The sequence below is a fragment of the Bubalus bubalis genome, chromosome X, assembly GCF_019923935.1.
Source record: "Bubalus bubalis isolate 160015118507 breed Murrah chromosome X, NDDB_SH_1, whole genome shotgun sequence".
Taxonomy (NCBI): Eukaryota; Metazoa; Chordata; class Mammalia; order Artiodactyla; family Bovidae; genus Bubalus; species Bubalus bubalis.
In genome coordinates, this window is record NC_059181.1 from 67,946,970 (window position 1) to 67,968,284 (window position 21,315).

General features: G+C 37.8%; 1 protein-coding gene and 1 pseudogene across 8 annotated transcripts in view; one reads left to right on the forward strand and one right to left on the reverse strand.

The window, feature by feature from the left end:
• Positions 1-21,315, reverse strand: part of ATRX (ATRX chromatin remodeler) — a 287,562-nt gene that overhangs the window by 65,461 nt on the left and 200,786 nt on the right. The window lies entirely within an intron of this gene.
• LOC112582278 lies at positions 18,912-19,458 on the forward strand (annotated as a pseudogene).

Sequence of the window (21,315 nt, forward strand, 5' to 3'; positions counted from 1 at the left end):
CATATAATAAAGAATAACAGTGTTCACACATCGCATCTTTGTCAAATTTTAAAACTTGTTAAATCTGCTTCTGATGCACTTGAAGCATAATACAGCTCTTCTCTTATTTCCCACCCTTCTTTCTGAGAGATAAATAAAACCCTAAATTTATAATTTTACTTTTTATGTGTATGTTTTTAAATTTTCACTAATGTACATCACCAAACTGTATATTATACTTCATGTTTTTAAACTACATGTAAATGGAACATATGTATAATTATATATGTATAGTTGTACTTTGGCCACCTGATGTGAAGAACTGACTCACTGGAAAAGATACTTTCCTGATGCTGGGAAAGATTGAAGGCAGGAGGAGAAGGGGACGACAGAGGATGAGATGGTTAGATGGCATCACCGACTTGACCGACATGAGTTTGAGTAAACTCTGGGAGCTGGTGATAGACAGGGAGGCCTGGCATGCTGCAGTCTATGGGGTTGAAAAGAATCAGACACGACTGAGCAAATGAACTGAACAGATACATACTTTTATACTGAATATACTTCTTCACTGAATATAGTTTTCATTTTCCATTCAAAGTGAGACTGATTCAATAATTCTGCCATATAGGGTATTCTACTACATCACTATACTACAATTTTTTAGTTCTCCTGATCGCAGACATTTAGGTTCTTTTTCATTTTTTGGATACTATGAAATAACTGCATTAAACCAGTTGGTATTCTATTTTTCTAGAATGTATATATCTCATATAAGTTTAAAATTTTCTGGTATAAAGTTATGCTAATGATTTATAAAATATCACATTAAACATTCCTACTTTATAAATTGTTTACTATCTCAGGTTCTTGACATTCTGATCATGCTGTTTGATTTTTGTGTTAACTTTGTCAGGTTAACTAATAATTTTTGTTGCTAACTTATCCTAATGTTGATTGTTTCTTCAGGCATTCTATAACTTTTTACTGTCATGTCACTTATAATGTAGCTGGAATATGTGAGAATCATTGGTAGCCTGGGTTCAATTCAGTCAGTTCACTCACTTAGTCATGTCCAACTCTTTGTGACACCATGGACTGCAGCATGCCAGGCTATCCTGTCCATCACCAACTCCTGGAGCTTGCTCAAACTTATGTCCATCAAGTTGGTGATGCTATCCAAACATCTTGTCCTCTGTTGTCCCCTTCTCCCACCTTCAATCTTTCCCAGCATCAGGAACTTTTCCAATGATATAGTTCTTCACATCAGGTGGCCAAAGTATTGGAGCTTCAGGTTCAGCATTAGTCCTTCCAATGAATATTCAGGGCTGATTTCCTTTAGGATTGACTGGTTTGATCCCCTTGCAGTCCAAGGGACTCTCAAGAGGCTTCTCCAACACCACAGTTCAAAAGCATCAATTCTTCAGCACTCAACTTTCTTTATGCTCCAACTCTCATATCCATAAATGACTACAGGAAGGACCATAGCTTTGACTAGACAGACCTTGGTTGGCAAAGTAATGTCTCTGCTTTTTAACATGCTCTCTACATTTGGCATAGCTTTCCTTCCAAGGAGCAAGCATCTTTTAATTTCACGGCTGCAGTCACCATCTGCAGTGATTTTGGAGCCCAAGAAAACAGTCTGTCACTGTTTCCATTGTTTCCCTGTCTATTTGCCATGAAGTGATGGGACCAGAAAGCATGATCTTCGTTTTTTTAATGTTGAATTTTAAGCCACCTTTTTCTACCCTCCTCTTTCACTTTCAAGAGGCTCTTCAGTTCCTCTTTGGTTTCTACCATAAGGGTGGCGTCATCTGCACATCTGAGGTTATTGATATTTCTGCCGGCAATCTTGATTCCAGCTTGTGCTTCATCCACAGCATTTTGCATGATGTATTCTGCATATAAGTTAAATAAGCAAGGTAACAATATACACCCATGATGTACTCCTTTCCCAATTTGGAAACAGTCTGTTGTTCCATGTTTCTAACTGCTGCTTCTTGGCCAGCATACAGATTTCATAGGAGGCAGGTAAGGTCAATATTCCCATCTCTTTAAGAATTTTCCACAGTTTGTTCTTATCCACAGAGTCAAAGGCTTTGGTGTAGTCAATAAAGCAGAAATAGATGTTTCTCTGGAACTCCTTTACCTTTTCTATGATCGAGCGGATGTTGGCAATTTGATCTCTGGTTCCTCAGCCTCTTCTAAATCTAGCTTGAACATCTGGAAGTTCTAGGTTCACGTACTGTTGAAGCTTCACTTGGAGAATTTTGAGCATTACTTTGCTCGTGTGTGAGATGAGGGCAATTGTGCAGTAGTCTGAACATACTTTCACATTGCCTTTCTTTGGGACTGGAATGAAAACTGACCTTTTCCAGTTTGCTGATAGCAAGATGGCAGAGTAGAAGGATAGGTGCTCATCTTTTTCTGCAACTCCAAAATTGCAATTCAGTGCTGAACAATCAATGACAGGAGAATGTTGGACCCCACCAAAAAAAAGATACCCCACATCCAATCGGAAAGGAGAAGCCCCAACAAGATGGTAGGAGGGGTGAAATCACATTTCGAATCAGACCCCACAGATGCCAGAGATGCTTGAACGGCTCAAACAAAACCTCGAGTGCACCAGGACCCAGAGGTCCCTCAGAGACTGAGTAAGACCTGCCTTTGAGTGGTTGAGTGTCTCCTGTGGAGGCACGGGTCAACAGTGGCCTGCTGTGGGGACAGGGGCTCTGGCTGCAGCAGACCTGAGTCACGCAGCATGTGGCTAAGCCCTCTAGGAGGAGGTCGCCACTAGCCCCACCATACAGCTCCGAGCAAAGGACACACAAACTTCAGAACAATTATACCAAAGAAATTCTCCCACTATTAAGAAAGTTCTACGATCCACAAGAGATTTCCCAACCTGGAGATCTCGCAAAGGGACCAAGAACCCCCAGGGAATTTGACTTTACAGGCCAGTGGGAAACTGAGCCAGGCTTGCCTGTGAGTGGAGGCAGGAGTCAACAGTTTGGCCTCAGGCCAAACAACAGGGAGGGAACACAGCTATGCCCATCAACAGCAAATTCAGTTCAGTTCAGTTGCTCAGTCGTGTCCAACTCTTTGCGACCCCATAAATCACAGCACGCCAGGCCTCCCTGTCTGTCACCAACTCCTGGAGTTCACTCAGACTCACGTCCATCGAGTCAGTGATGCCATCCAGCCATCTCATCCTCTGTCGTCCCCTTCTCCTCCTGCCCCCAATCCCTCCCAGTATCAGAGTCTTTTCCAATGAGTCAACTCTTCGCATGAGGTGACCAAAGTACTGGAGTTTCAGCTTTAGCATCATTCCTTCCAAAGAAATCCCAGGGCTGATCTCCTTCAGAATGGACTGGTTGGATCTCCTTGCAGTCCAAGGGACTCTCAAGAGTCTTCTCCAACACCTCAGTTCAAAAGCATCAGTTCTTCGGCGCTCAGCCTTCTTCACAGTCCAACTCTCACATCCATACATGACCACTGGAAAAACCATAGCCTTGGCTAGACGGACCTTTGTTGGCAAAGTAATGTCTCTGCTTTTGAATATGCTATCTAGGTTGGTCATAACTTTCCTTCCAAGGAGTAAGCGTCTTTTAATTTCATGGCTGCAGTCACCATCTGCAGTGATTTTGGAGCCCCAAAAAATAAAGTCTGACACGGTTTCCACTGTTTCCCCATCTATTTCCCATGAAGAGATGGGACCGGATGCCATGATCTTTGTTTTCTGAATGTTGAGTCTTAAGCCAACTTTTTCACTCTCCTCTTTCACCTTCATCAAGAGGCTCTCACATCCATACATGACTAATGGAAAAACCATAGCTTTAACTATACAGACCTTTGTTGGCAAAGTAATGTCTTTGCCCTTTAATAAGCTAAGTTTGTCATAGGTTTTCTTCCAAGAAGTGTCTTAATTTCACGGCTGCAGTCACCATCTGCAGTGATCTTGGAACCCAAGAGAATAAAATCTGTCACTGTTTCCATTGCTTCCCCATCTATTGGCCATGCAATGATGAGACTGGATGTCATGATCTTAGTTTTCTGAATGTTGAGTTTTAAGCCAATCTTTTCACTCTTCTCTTTCACCTTCTTCAAAAGGCTCTTTAGTTCCTCTTCTCTTTCTGCCATAAGAGTGTTGTCATCTGCAAATATGAGGTTATTGATATTTTTCCCAGCAATCTTGATGCCAGCTTGTGCTTCATCCAGCCCGGCATTTCTCATGAGGTACTCTGCATATAAGTTAAATAAGCAAGGTGACAATATACAGCCTTGATGTACTCCTTTCCCAATTAGGAACCAATCTGTTGTTCCATGTCTGGTTCTAACTGTTGCTTCTTGACCTGCGTATAGGTTTCTCAGGAGGAAGGTCAGGTGGTCTGGTATTCCCATCTCTTTAAGAATTTTCCACAGTTTGTTGTGATCCACAGAGTCAAAGGCTTTAGAGTAGTCAATGAAGCAGAAGTAGATGCTTTTCTGGAATTCTCTTACTTCTGTGATCCAAAGGATGCTGGCAATTTCATCTCTATTCCTCTGTCTTTTCTAAATCTAGCTTGTACATCTGGAAGTTCACAGTTCATATACTGTTGAAGCCTAGCTTGGAGGATTTTGAGCATTATCTTGCAAGCATGTGAAATGAATGCAATTGTGCAGTAGTTTGAACATTCTTTGGCATTCCCATTACTTTTACAGACCTCATTATGCATTTATATTTAAACCACAACAAACTACTACCTAATGTGTCACATATTTAATATGATTCTATGCCTTGAGTATCTTATACTATATTCCTCCCTCTTTTCTTGACAAACTTCCATGTATATTTTACTGTCCTTCAAGCATCAACAAAACTTTCATCTTAGTACAGCCTTCTTAAGAGAGTGACCCTTGTTTATCATCTGGGAACTTGAATGGTAAACAGTCCCCTGTACTAACGTAAAATTTTCCCTGAAAACGAAGGGACCATTGGCCCTAGGCTTCTAGAAAAAAAATACCTATTTTTGTTCCAGGTGTCTGATATTTGCTAAAAGCCAGGCAGACACTGCTGTTGTCACCAGTCCCCAGTAAAAATCCTTGGGTACTTAGCTTTTAATGATCTCCTCTGGTAGATAACACTTCATACATACTGCCATAAAATGTTACTGCAGAAATTAGTACATCCAGTGTGACTCCACTAGAAGAGGACTCTTGGAAGATTATGCCTGTTTTCCTCTGGACTTTGATCCATATATGCCTTTTCCCTTTCCTGATTTTGCTTTACACCCTTTTGCTGTAATAAACCATAGTTTTGAATATGAGTATCTGCTAAGTCCTGTGAGTTACCAAACCTGGGGGTGGTTTGGAAGACTCCTGACACATAGCTTATCAAGCATGTGTTGACTAAAATTCCTTTCTACCATTAGTCAACTGGCAAATAATCAGTGCCTTTGGGAATTTTACATTTTGACAGATGTGCAAACAACTTCAGCAGTGGTTACCCAATTTAATAAAGGCAATTTATATATGGTAAAAGTGTCAACAATTAAATTAAAAAGCTGGTTTAAATGTGGCAGAAAATAAGAAGTCTCAAAACTTAGCACAGGTGAAAATTTCTGTGCAAAGACAACAGATTCATACTAATTTTAATTCTATTGGATATAATGACAATATTTAATCTCTAAAAATTAAAACTGGCCCCTGAAACATGGGATACTCCAGTTAATAATTATCCTGAATATATAATTAAAACCTACAAATAGATATTACATGCAGAATATTCTTATTCATCATTGACATAGAATAATCATTCCTTCTGTTATAATTTTGTATTATATAGGCATACATGACAATTAACAGTGAATTAATAAATCAAAGCCATTCCTAAATATCCACCCTGGATATCAAAAAAATGCTTACAAGGTATGGTACAAAGGAAATACAAACAAATAGAAAGCAAAACTTTTAACTCTAATTTCTTGAAGCAATACAAATATATATTTAAACACCATATCTGCAGCGAGATACACTATAGTTGTTTTTTTCCTTTAGAACTTCATTTTATACCAGAATTCTACTACACATGAATATTGGGAGAAGTCATTGGAAATGTAGATTATTGTTAAATGCAACTTAAAGAATACTCTCTCCATCCTGTTTTGGTAGCACAGGTGTTTCTATGCGTACTAAACTCAGTGGTTCTATTGGAAATGCAACATATTTGCCAGTCTAGTGAAGAACATTCCCCACCAGACCAAGCATCCCTGAAAACCAGGCCCCTTTGCTTATCTTTTGATTCCTCGTATCAGTGTATTAGATATACATCATATATTTTTGATTCTAGAGAATGACTGAAAGAATTAGGCTATAAATTCACCTATCAATCAGCCATCATCATCATCTTCAAAGTGTATCCCAAAGTAAAAGACTACCAGAACTAAAGAATCGGAGATACCTTGTTACCACCTCCTAAAACTGAATCTCTTTGGTGACTCCATCCTCTTTTCAGGGTACCACTTCATCCCTTACTCTTCTTAGCTTTTTTTCTTTAATTAAAGAATAGTTTTACCTGTGGTGGATTCATTTTGATATTTGGCAAAACTAATACAATTATGTAAAGTTTAAAAATAAAATAAAATTAAAAAAAAAAAAGAATAGTTGATTTACCATGCTATGTTAGTATCAGGTGTACAGCAAAGTAATTCAGATATATATATATATATATATATATTCTTTTTCAGATTCTTTTCCCTTATAGTTTATTATAAAATATTGAGTACAGTTCCCTGTGCCATACAATAGGTCCCTGTTAAATATCTATTTTATATATAGTAGTAAGTATATGTTGGAGAAGGCAATGGCACCCCACTCCAGTACTCTTGCCTGGAAAATCCCATAGACAGAGAAGCCTGGTAGGCCGCAGTCCATGAGGTAACTAAGAGTCGGACACAACTGAGCGACTTCACTTTGATTTTTCACTTTCATGCATTGGAGAAGGAAATGGCAACCCACTCCACTATTCTTGCCTAGAGAATCCCAGGCACAGGGGAGCCTGGTGGGCTGCCGTCTATGGGGTCGCACAGAGTCAGACACGACTGAAGGGAGTTAGCAGCAGCAGCAGTAAGTATATGTTAATCCCCAACTCCTAATTTACCCCCCTTTCTGTTTTGGTAACCACGAGTTTGTTTTATATGTCTGTAGGTCTATTTCTGTTTTGCATATGTTTATTCATATTATTTTTATTTTCTTAGTTTCCAGATATAAATTATATCAGATGGCATTTGTCTTTCTAACTTACTTCACTCTGTATGATAATCTCTAGGTCCACTCATGTTGCTGTAAATGGCATTATTTCATGAATTTTTATGGCTGAATAATATTCCACTATATACACATATATGGGATTCCCTGGTGGCTCAGTGGTAAATAATCTGCTTGCCAATCCAGAAGACACAGGTTTGATCCCTGGGTCAGGAAGATCCCCTGGAGAAGGAAATGGCAACCCACTCCGGTATTCTACCTTGCATGGAAATCCCAGAGACAGAGGAGCCTCGTGGGCTATGGTCCATGGGGTTGCAAAAGAGTCAGAGACGACTAAGCGACTAAACAACTAAACAACAACACACACATACACACACCACATCTTTAGCCATTTATCAACATTTAGGTTGCTTTCATGTCTTGGCTATTGCAAATTGTGCCACAATGAACACTGAGGTGCACATATCTTTGCAAATTATGGTTTTTCTCCTGATATATGTGCAGAGCTGGAATTGTAAGATCATATGTTTTTAGTTTTTTATGGAACCTCCATCACCTCACACTGGTCAGAACTGGAATCATCAAAAAGTCTACAAATGATAAATGTTAGAGAGGGTTTGAAAAAGAACCCTCCTACAGTGCCGGTGGCAATGTAAATTAGTATAGCCACTATGGGGAACAGTAAGGATATTCCTTAAAAAGCTACATTGTAACCTTAGAAATAAAGGTGGGATATCATTAAAATATTATGTGTATAAATAACAGTACTAATAGAATGGTAAACTCTGTAAGTGTATTTTGTACATTGATATAACCAAGCTTCTTGAGCAGTACCAGGCACATAGTAAGAATACAATAAACATTTGTTGAATGAATAAATGTGCTATGTGAATGTTAACATCATGATATTACATCATATACAAAGAATATACCCATACAATAAATTATAGACATTTTGCTTTTAATTGACTTATAATTAGCTTTTAGGTGTACAACAGTGATTAAATGTTTTATACATTATGAAATGATAACTACAATAAGACTAGTTACCATCCATCACAGTACAAAGTTGCTATAATATTACTGACTATATTCCCTAGGTATACATTAAATCCGTATGAATTACTCATTTTATAGCAGGAAGTTTGTATCTCTTTGTACCTCTTGATTCCCTTTACCTATTTCATCCACACCCTCACGACGTACCTCCCTCTGGAAACCACCAGTTTGCTCTAGATATCTATGAGTATTTTGTTCTTAGTTTTGTTTGCTTATTAGTTTTGCTTTTTACATTCCACATATAAGTGAAATCACAGAGTATTTTTTTTTCTTTCTCTGACTTATTTCATTTGCCCTGTAGGTCTATTCATGTTGCAAAAATGACAAGATGTCACTTTTTATGGCTGAATAGTATCCCATCACACACACACAGACACACACATACCCCATCTTTATCCATTCATCAACTGATAGACACTTATGTGCTTCCATATCCTGGCTATTGCAAATAGTGCTGCAGTGAACATGGGCTACATATATATTTTTTATTTAGTCTCTTTGTATTCTTCAGAAATGGAAATGCTGGGTCTTGCAGTGAATGTTAGTTCTTTTAATTTTTTCAACAACCTTCATATTTTCATAATGGCTGCATCAATTTACATTCCCACCAGCACTGCACAACAGTTTCCTTTTCTCCACATATTCACCAACACTTGTTGTATCTTGATTTTGGTAACAGCCATTCTGACAGGTGTGTGGTGGAATCTCACTGTGCTTTTGATTTGCATTCTGCTGATAATTTGTGATGTTGAGGGTCATTCCATGTTCTTGTCAACCGTCTGTATTTTTTCTTTGGAAAAACATCACTTCAGGTCCTCTGGCCAGTTTTTAATTGCTTTTTGATACTGGTTGTATGACTTCTATATATACTGTGGATATCAACCCCTTATAGGGTATATCATATGCAATATGTTCTCCCATTCAGTAAGTTGCCTTGGATTTTGTTGGTGGTTTCTTCCACTGTAGAAAATCTTTTTTACTTTGATGTAGTCTCATTTCTTTAATTTCACTTCCATTGCCCTTGCCTAAGGAAACAGATCCAAAAAAAAATTTCTAAGACCCATGTCAAAGAGCCTACTGCCTATGCTTTCTTTCAAGAATTTTAAAATTTAAGGTCTTATTAAGTCTATAATCCATTTTGAGTTTATTTTTGTATGTGATATAAGAAACTGGTCCAGTTTCACTCTTTTGCAGATAGCTGTCCAATTTTCCTAACAACATCTTTCCAAAAGACTATCTTCTCCCCACTGGATGTTCCTGTCCCCTTTGTTATAGATAATGGGATATAGAAGCTTGGTTGAGTTTTTTTCTGAATTTCCTATTGTGTTCTATTGATCTATGTCTTGGATTTTGTGCTACTACTATATTGTTTTGATTACTAAAGCTTTGTAGTATAATTTTAAGTCTGGAATCATGTTATCTTCAGCTTTGTAATTCTTCTCAAGATTGCTTTGGCTGTTCAGTACATTTCTGGTTCCATACAAATTTTAGGATTGTTCTAGTTTAGTCTAAAAATGCCATTGGGAATATTCCTCCCTTTGCAATTTTTGAAGAATTTGAGAAAGACAGATGTTAGCTCTTCTCTAAATGTTTGACAGAACTTCCCTGTGAAGCCATCTGGCCCTGGACTTTTGTTTGCTGGAAGATTTTTTATCACAATTTCAATTTCCCTGGTTCTGATTGGTCTTTTCATATTTTCTATTTCTTCCTGGTTCAGTCCTGGAAGACCAGGTTGTATCTTTCTAAATATTTGTCCATTTCCCCCAGGTTGCCAATTTTATAGGCATATATTTGCTTACAGTAGTCTCTTATGATGTTTTGTATTTCTGCAGTGTCAGTTATAACTTCTCCTTTTTCATTTCTAATTTTTATTGATTTTAGTCCTCTGCTTTTTTTTTCTTGATGAGACTGGCTAATGGTTTATCAACTTTGTTTATCTTCTCAAAGAACCAGCCTTTAGTTTTATTGATCTTTGCTATTGTTTTCTTCATTTTTTCTTCATTTATTTCCACTCTGCTCTTTATGATTTCTTTCCTTCTACTAACTTTGGGGGCTTTTTGTTTTTATTTATCTAATTGCTTTGCATGTAAGGTAGGTTGTTCATTTGAGATTCTTCTAGTTCCTTAAGGTAGGATTATAGTGCACAAACGTCCCTTTAGAATTGCCTTTGCTGTGTCCCATACATTTGGTGTTGTCATGTTTTTGTTGTCATTTGTTGCTAGGTATTCTCTGATTTCCTGTTTGATTTCTTCAGTAATATCTTGGTTAGCTGGTAGCATATTATTTAGCCATCATGTGTTTGTGTTTTTTTTTTCTTTTTCTTACAGTTTTTCGCCTGTAATTCATAACTAATATCAAAGCATTGTCATTGGAAAAGATGCTTGATACAACTTCAGTTTTCATACATTTACTGATACTTGATTTGTGACCCAAAATGTGATCTATCCTGGAGAATGTTCTGTGTGCACTTGAGAAGAAAGTGTATTTGGCTGCTTTTTGATGGAGTGTCCTATAAATATCAATTAAGTTCTAAATGCTCTAATGTCTCATTTAAGGCTTGTGTTTCCTTATGAACTGTCTGGATTATATGCCCACTGGTGTAAGTGTGGTATTAAAGTTCCCCACCATTAATATGTTACTGTCGATTTCCCCTTTTATAGCTGTTAGCATTTGCCTTATGTACAGAGGTGCTCCAATACTCCTAAACTCATTCTACGAGGCCACCATCAACCTGATAACAAAACCAGACAAAGATCACAAAAAAATAAAATTGCAGGCCAGGATCACTGAAGAACATAGATGCAAAAATCTTCAACAAAATACTACCCAACAGAATCAAACACATTAAAAGAATCACACATCACAATCAAGTAGGGTTTTCCCAAGGATGTAAGGATTCTTTGATACACAAATCAATCAATGCAATATACTATATTAACAAATTGAAATATAAAAACCATATAATAACCTGAACAGATGCAGAAAAAGTTACTGACAAAATTTAATATTCATTTCTGATTAAAACTCTCCAGAAAGTAGGCACAGAGTGAAGCTACTGCAACATAATAAAGCCCACATATGACAAACCCACTGCAAACATTATTCTCAATGGTGAAAAACTGAAAGTATTTCCTCTAAGATCAAGAAGGTGATGAGGGTGTCAATACTTGCCCCTATTCGTCAACATAGTTTTGTAAGTCATAGACATACTAATCAGAGAAGAAAAATGAAAGGAATCCAAATTGGAAAAGAAGTAGTAAAACTGTCACTGTGTACAGATAACATACATGGAAAATCATAAAGATGCCACCAGAACATTACTAGAGGTAAACAATGAGTTATTAAAGTTGCAGGATACAAAATTAATACACAGAAATCTCTTACATTCCTATATACTAATAATGAAGGATCAGAAGGAGAAATTAAGGAAAGAATCCCATTTACCATAACAACAAAAAGAATCAAGTACCTAGGAATAAACATACCTAAGGACTCAAAAGGCTTCCCTGGTGGCTCAGTTGGTAAAGAATCTACCTGCAATGTGGGAGACCCGGGTTCGATCCCTGGGCTGGGAAGATCCCCTGGAGGAAGGCATGACAACCCACTCCAGTATTCTTCCCTGAAGAATCCCTATGGACAGAGGAGCCTGGCAGGCTACATACAGTCCATGGGGTCAGAAAGAGTCAGACACAACTGAGTGACTAAGCACAGCACACAGCACAGCAAGGAGGCAAAAGACTTGTATGCAAAAAATACAAGACACTGATGAAAACAAAGACGACACAAACAGATGGGAGAGATATACAATGTTCTTAGATTAGAAGAATCAATATTGTGAAAATTACTATACTACTCAAAGCAATCTACAGATTCAGTGAAGTCTCTATCAAATTACCAATGGCATTTTTCACATAATTCAAAATTTGTATGGAGACACAAAAGACCCCTAATAGACAAAGGAATCTTATGAAAGAAAAACAGAGCCAGAGAAATGAGGCTCCCTGACTTTAGACTATACTACAAAGTTACAGTAATCAAGGTATTACTGTACTAGCACAAAAACAGAAATATAGATCAATGGAACAGAATAGAAAGCCCAAAAATGAATCCATGCACCTATGGTCACCTAATCTATGACAAACAAGGCAAGTGTATAACACGGAGAAAACACAGTCTGTTCGGTAAGTGGTGCTGGGAAATCTAAACAGCTATGTGTAAAAGAATAAAACTGGAATACTCCCTAACAGCATACACAAAATGAATTAAAGACCTAAATGCAAAGCCACTATTAAAAACTTAGAAGAAAACATAGCCAGAAGAGTCTTTGACACAAATCATAGCAAGATTATTTCTATCTCCTAAAGTAATGAAAATAAACAAATGGGACCTAATTAAACATAAAAGCATTTGCATAGGAAAGGAAACCAAAAACAAGATGAAAAGACAACCCTCAGAATGGGAGAAAATATTCGCAAATGAATCAACTGAGAAAGGATTAATCTTAAAATATATACAAGTAGTTCATGCAGCTCAAAATAAAAAAACAAACGACCCAACCAACAAATGGCTAGAAGACCTAAACAGACATTTCTCTAAAGAAAATACACAGATGGCCAAAAAATGTGAAAAGATGCTCAACATCACTCATTTTCAAGATATGCAAATCACAACTACAATTTATATCACCCCACACTTCTCAGAATGGCTGGCATCAAAAAATCTACAAACAATAAATGCTAGAGGACTTCCCTCATGGTCCAGGGGTTGAGAGTCTACCTTCCAATACAGGGCACACAGGTTCGATCCCTTGAGGTCCAGGAGGATTGCACATGCTATGGGGCAACTAAGCCTGTAAACCATAACCAGTGAGCCTGTGCTCTCGAGTCTGCCAGCCAAAAATACTGGAGCCTGTGCTAGCAGAGCCTGTGTTCCACAACAAAAGAAGCCACTGCTATGAGAAAACCACACACTGCAACTAGAAAGTAGCCCCTGCTTGCCATAACTAGAGAAAGACAATGAGCAGCAACGAAGACCTAGTACAGCCAAAAATCAATCAATAAATCAATATATATAGTCATTAAAAAATAAAAGAACCTACATTTTCTTTTTAAAAATTAAAAAATGAATGCTGTAGAGGGTGTGTAGAAAAGGCAACCCTCCTATACACTGTAGGTGGAAATGTAAATTGGTACAGAAACTACAGAGAACAGTATGTCAGTCATTCAGTTCAGTTCAGTTCAGTCGCTCAGTTGTGTCCGACTCTTTGCAACCCCATGAATTGGAGCACGCCAGGCCTCCCTGTCCATCATCAACTCCCGGAGTCTACCCAAACTCATGTCCATTGAGTTAGTGATGCCATCTAATCATCTCACCCTCTGTCATCCACTTCTCCTGCCTTCAATCTTTCCCAACATCAGGGTCTTTTCAAATGAGTCATCTCTTCTCATCAGGTGGCCAAAATATTGGAGTTTCAGCTTCAACATCAGTCCTTCCAAAGAACACCAAGGACTGATCTCCTTTACGATGGACTGGTTGGATCTCCTTGCACTCCAAGGGACTCTCGAGAGTCTTCTCCAACACCACAGTTCAAAAGCATCAATTCTTCAGTGCTCAGCTTTCTTTACATTCCAACACTCAAATCAATACATGACTACTGGAAAAACCATAGCCTTGACTAGACGGACCTCTGTTGGCAAAGTAATGTCTCTGCTTTTTAATATGCTCTTTAGGTTGGTCATAACTTTCCTTCCAAGGAGTAAGCATCTTTTAATTTCATGGCTGCAGTCACCATCTACAGTGATTTTGGAGCCCCAAAAAATAAAGTCAGCCACTGTTTTCCCATCTACTTGCCATGAAGTGATGGGACCGGATGCCATGATCTTAGTTTTCTGAATGTTGAGCTTTCAGACAACTTTTTCACTCTCCTCTTTCACTTTCCATCAAGAGGCTCTTTAGTTCTTCTTCACTTTCTGCCATAAGGGTGGTGTCATCTGCATATCTGAGGTTATTGATATTTCTCCCGGCAATCTTGATTCCACCTTGTGCTTCTTCCAGCCCAGCATTTCTCATGATGTATTCTGCATATAAGTTAAATAAGCATGGTGACAATATACAGCCTTGATGTACTCCTTTTCCTATTTGGAACCAGTCTGTTGTTCCATGTCCAGTTCTAACTGTTGCTTCCTGACCTGCATACAGGTTTCTCAAGGGGCAGGTCAGGTGGTCTGGTATTCCCATCTCTTTCAGAATTTTCCACAGTTCATTGTGATCCACACAGTCAAAGGCTCTGGCATAGTCAATAAAGCAGAAATAGATGTTTTTCTGGAACTCTCTTGCTTTTTCAATGATCCAGTGGATGTTGGCAATTTGATCTCTGGTTCCTCTGCCTTTTCTAAAACCAGCCTGAACATCTAGAAGTTCACAGTTCACGTATTGTTGAAGCCTGGCTTGGAGAATTTTAAGCATTACTTTACAAGGGTGTGAGATGAGTGCAACTGTGCAGTAGTTTGAGCATTCTTTGGAAATGCCATGAAAACTGACCTTTTCCAGGCCTGTGGCCACTGCTGAGTTTTCCAAATTTGCTGGCATATTGAGTGCAGCACTTTCATAGCATCATCTTCCAGGATTTGAAATAGCTCAACTGGAATTCCATCACCTCCACTAACTTTGTTCATAGTGATGGCTCTCAAATCCTACTTCTGGGGATATATCCAAAGAAAACTAATTCAGAAAGATACACACACCCCAATGCTCTTTGCAAAGGATTAATCTCCAAACTACACAAATAGCTCATAAAACTCAATATCAAAAAACAAACAATTCAATCAAAAAATTGGTGGAAGACATAAATAGCCATTTTCCCAAAGAAGAAATACATGTGTCCAATAGACATATGAAAAGATATTCAACACTGCTAATTATTAGAGAAATGCAGATCAAAATGACAATAAGGTACAACTTCACACCAGTCAGAACAGTCATCATCAAAAAATCTATAAACAGTAAATGCTGGAGACAATGGGAAGAAAAGGATCACCTCTTGCACTGTTGGTGGGAATGTAAACTGTTTCAGTCACTGTGGAGAACAGAATGGAGGTTCCTCAAAGAAAAAAAGTAAAGTTACCATTTGTTGTTGTTGTTGTTGTTGTTCTAAGTCGCTTCTAACTCTTTGTGACCCTATGGACTGTAGCCCACCAGGTTCCTCTGTCCATGGGATTCTCCAAGCAAGAATACTGGAGTTGGTTGTCATGCCTTCCTTCATAGGATCTTTTCAACCCAGTGATCAAACCCACAAATTCACCTGTGATACCATCTGTACCTGGACTTTTGTTTTTAAATTATAGGTTCAATATTGTTACTAGTATAAGGTCTATTCAGATCTTCTATCTCTTCATGATTCAGTCTTAGAAGATTGTGCAATTCTAGAAATTTATCCATTTCTCCTAGGCTGTCTAATTTGTTGCCACACAATTTAGTACTCTCTCATTATTCTTTTTATTTTGTTGATGTTAGTTGTAACTTCTCTTTTCATTTCTAATTTTATTTGGGCTCTCATTTTTTATAGGTCTGGCTAAATGTTTGATTTTGTTTATCTTTTCAAAGAAACAACACTAAATTTCATTGAATTTTACTTTTTTAGTCTCAATTTCCATTCCTTCCACTCTAATCTTCATTATTTCATTCCTTCCACAAACAGTGGGCTTGGCCTGTCCTTTTTCTTGTTCCTTTAAAAGTACATTTACATGATTTATTTGACATTTTTCTTATTTCTTCTAGTAGGCCTGTACCACTATGAACTTTTCTCTTAGAATTGCTTTTGCTTCATCCCATAGATTTTGTAATGTTGTGTTTCCATTTCCATTTGTCTCAATGCATTTTTTAATTTCCTCTTTGGTTTCTTTGTTGATCCACTACTTGTTTAGTAGCATGTCTTTTAACCTCCATATGTTAATGTTTTTCTCTAGTTTTCTTCTACGTGACTTCTAGTTTAATACCACTGTGATCTAAAAAGATGCTTGAAATCAAAAAGGACACTAATAGATGGAGAAATATACCATGTTCATGGATTGGAAGAATCAATATAGTGAAAATGAGTATACTACCCAAAGCAATTTATAGATTCAATGCAGTCCCTATCAAGCTACCAACAGTATTCTTCACTGAGCTAGAACAAATAATTTCACAATTTGTATGGAAATACAAAAAACCTCGAATAGCCAAAGCGATCTTGAGAAAGAAGAATGGACCTGGAGGAATCAACCTACCTGACTTCAGGCTCTACTACAAAGCCACAGTTATCAAGACAGTATGGTACTGGCACAAAAACAGAAATATAGATCAATGGAACAAAATAGAAAGCCCAGAGATAACTCCATGCACATATGGACACCTTATCTTTGACAAAGGAGGCAAGAATATACAATGGATTAAAGACAATCTCTTTAACAAGTGGTGCTGGGAAATCTGGTCAACCACTTGTAAAAGAATGAAACTAGAACACTTTCTAACACCATACACAAAAATAAACTCAAAATGGATTAAAGATCTAAACGTACGACCAGAAACTATAAAACTCCTAGAGGAGAACATAGGCAAAACACTCTCCGACATACATCACAGCAGGATCCTCTATGACCCACCTCCCAGAATATTGGAAATAAAAGCAAAAATAAACAAATGGGACCTAATTAACCTTAAAAGCTTCTGCACATCAAAGGAAACTATTAGCAAGGTGAAAAGACAGCCTTCAGAATGGGAGAAAATAATAGCAAATGAAGCAACTGACAAACAACTAATCTCGAGAATATACAAGCAACTCCTACAGCTCAACTCCAGAAAAATAAATGACCCAATCAAAAAATGGGCCAAAGAACTAAATAGACATTTCTCCAAAGAAGACATACAAATGGCTAACAAACACATGAAAAGATGCTCAATATCACTCATTATCAGAGAAATGCAAATCAAAACCACTATGAGGTACCATTTCATACCAGTCAGAATGGCTGCGATCCAAAAGTCTACAAATAATAAATGCTGGAGAGGGTGTGGAGGAAAGGGAACCCTCTTGCACTGTTGGTGGGAATGCAAACTAGTACAGCCACTATGGAGAACAGTGTGGAGATTCCTTAAAAAACTGGAAATAGAACTGCCTTATGATCCAGCAATCCCACTGCTGGGCATACACACTGAGGAAACCAGAAGGGAAAGAGACTACCCCAATGTTCATCGCAGCACTGTTTATAATAGCCAGGACATGGAAGCAACCTAGATGTCCATCAGCAGATGAATGGATAAGAAAGCTATGGTACATATACACAATGGAGTATTACTCAGCCATTAAAAAGAATACATTTGAATCAGTTCAAATGAGGTGGATGAAACTGGAGCCTATTATACAGAGTGAAGTAAGCCAGAAGGAAAAACACCAATACAGTATACTAACGCACATATATGGAATTTAGAAAGATGGTAACAATAACCCTGTGTACGAGACAGCAAAAGAGACACTGATGTATAGAACAGTCTTACGGACTCTGTGGGAGAGGGAGAGGGTGGGAAGATTTGGGAGAATGGCATTGAAACATGTAAAATATCATGTATGAAACGAGTTGCCAGTCCAGGTTCGATGCACGATACTGGATGCTTGGGGTTAGTGCACTGGGACGACCCAGAGGAATGGTATGGGGAGGGAGGAGGGAGGAGGATTCAGGATGGGGAACACATGTATACCTGTGGCAGATTCATTTTGATATTTGGCAAAACTAATACAATTATGTAAAGTTTAAAAATAAAATTAAATTAAAAAAAATAAAAATAAAAAGATGCTTGATATGATTCCAATCTTCTTAAATTTATTAAGGCATGTTTTTTGACATATGTGATCTGTCCTGAGAAATACTCCATGTATATTTGAAAAGAATGTGTATTCTGCTGCTGTTGAATGAAATGATCTATATTGATGAAATACATCTTGCTAAATATGTCCTTTACCAATTTAGATTCTAGATGGTCTATCCATTGAAGTAAGTAGAGTATTAAAGTCCTCTATTACTGTATTACTGTATATTTCTCCCTTTATTTCTATTAATATTTTCTTTATATATTTACATACTCCTATGTTGGGTATATGAATAATTATAAATGTTATATCCTCTTGTTGGATTGACCCCATTATCACAATGGCATGCCCTTCCTTGTCTTTTCTTATAGTTTTTGTTTTAAAGTCTATTTTGTCTGATATAAGTATTACTATCCCAGCATTCTTTACTTTTCCATTTGGATGGAGTATCTTTTCTTTAATCTCTTCTTTTTTGGTTTATGTGTGTCTTCAGATCTGAGGAGTCTGCTACAGGCAGCATATAGATGGGTCATACTTTTTTATCCATTCAGCTACCCTATGTCTTTTGATTGAAGCATTTAGTCAATCTGCATTTAAAATAATTATGGCAGGCATGTAGTTATTGCTATTTTTGTACTTGTTTTCTGTTTATGTTTTCAGTTCTTCTCTGTTCCAGTCTTACTCTCTTTGTTTCTTCCCTTGTTTTTTGATGGATTTCTTTAGTTTCACATTTGGATTCTTTTATTTTTTGTGTATCCATTGTAGCTATTTTTGATTTGTGGTTACCATGAGGCAAAAGTTCCCACTCTGTGGTCATGCGGTGTCAGATGAGTATGAGCAGTTCTCCATTGGCGGCTGCCCCTACTTGTGCTAAGTACATGGTGAAAAGCTATGTCAAAGATGGTTTCCACGTACAAACACATCGCCCTTCTGCAACATCTGCATCAACAAGACAGTGTCCTGTGCCAAGGCTGACAAGCTCTAAGAAGGTATGTAGGGTGCCTTTGGAACAACCCAGGACACAGTGGCCACAGTACACATTGGTCAAGTCATCATGTCCATCAGCACCAAGCTAAAGAATAAGGAACACATGACTGAGGCCTTACACAGGGCCAAGTTCTAGTTCTCTGGCCAACAGAAGATTCACCTGTCCAAAAGGTGAGGATTTACTAAGTTTAAAGTCAATGAATTTGAAGATGGTGGCAGAAAAGCAACTCATCCCACTTGGCAGTGGGGTCAAATACATCATTAATTATGCCCCCCTGGACAAATGGCAGGTCACAGAATCACAACAGCCTTGGCGTTCTCCACTGCTTGTTCAAGCCCACCATTAAATCCTCCTTTCCAGTCTGTCAATCAATCAATCAAAAAAAAAAAAAAGCACTCCATTTTCACTTGCCTGTCACATTTTATTTTTTGTTGCTATATTTAATTTCTTTTTATTTTGTATATCCCCTAACTATTTACTTATACCTGATATTCTTTTTACTACTTTTTCTTTGAACTTTCATACTAGCTTTTTAAAGTTATTGATCTAATTCCTTTAACATATATTTTCCGTCACCAGTGATTTTTTTTCTTTCATATATTTTATTTCTAGTTGTGACCTTTTCCTTTACCCTTAAAAGTGACCCTTTAATATTTAAGGCCATTTTACTGGTTATGAACTTCTTTAGAGTTGTTTGCTTGTCTGAAAAACTCCTTATCGCCCCCTTCAAGCCTCAATCATAACCTTGATAAATAGAGTATTCTTGATGATAAATTTTTATTCTTTCATCACTTTAAATACATCCTGGCACTCCCCTCTGGACTGCAAAGTTTCTGCATTAAAATCAGCTTATAGGCTTATAGGAGTCCCCTTCTATGGATATATGATTAGCTGTTTTTCTCTTGTCTTTTAAGTTCTCTTTTTATCTTAAACTTTTGCCATTTTAAATATGATGTATGTTGGTATGGGAGTTCCCTTTGATTGATATATGATCAGCTGTTTTTCTCTTGTCTTTAATATTCTCTTTTTTATCTTAACCTTTTTCCATTTTAAATATGATGGACCTTGGTATGAGTCTCTTTGGGTTCATCTTATTTGGGATCTCTGTTTCCTATACCTGGGTATCTGTTTCCTTCCCTAGGTATGGATATTTTCCACCAATATTTCTCAAGTAAGTTTTTTTTTACTTTCTTTCCTTCTGGGAACCACATAATGTGAATATGGTTGATGTTTCACAGATGGCTCATATACTCTCATTTTTTAAAGATCCTTCCCTTCTTATTGCTATTCTTATGGGGGTAATTTCTACTATTTTATCTATCAGATTGCTTGTCCCTTTATGTCATCTCATCTGCTTCTGATTCCATAAAGTGTAACTATTTTTGTTTCAGTTACAGTATTGAGCTCTGATTGATTCTTTCCTGTATTTTCTAAGTCTTTGTTAAAATTTTCAGTGAGTTCCTCCAATCTTTTCCTGAGTTTGGTGAGCACCATTAGGACAGTTTCAAATCTTTTATCAGGTAAACTACTTATGTGTGTTTCACTGGGGTTTATTTTTTCCTGGGGTTTTATTTTGTTCTTTCATTTGGACCACATTCCTCTATCTCATTATTTTTATTTCCTTTACATTTCTATAAATTAAGAGAAACAACTACCTCTCCTAATCTTGAAGAGGCCTTGTATGGGCGCATTCCCTGTGTAGACCACTTGGGCCTAAAGGCTTTGTGGCTGGGTGGGGCTGCAGTGGGCACCAACAGGGGTTAATCCCTGGGGAACAATATGCCCAATACTGCAGTGGTGGGACCGAAGAGCCTGAAGCAGGCCCAGTCCAGGGGCAGCCCCCTGGGAAGTACTGTGTATAAGGCTGCCTTAGAAGGATAGCTGGAGCTGGAGAGGACATGGTCCAGGAGCAATCCCTGAAGAGTGCTGGGCTGTAGGCTACCTTGATGGGGCAGCTGAAGATAGAGCAGTCACAGGCCAGGAGGAGTCCTGGGGGGCAACTCCAGACAATGGTGATCATCAGTGCCTCCAACCCAAGCCAGACCTCCAGCAGTTCCCTGTCATTTTGGCAGCAACTTCAGGGTTAGTAAACATATTTCCTTTACATATACTCTAGGTGCCTTTAAAGTTTTTTCACTGTTTCCCAGAGTGAGTGTGTCTGCATCTGGATGCCTCAGCAATATATCTTTCTACTGTAGATCAT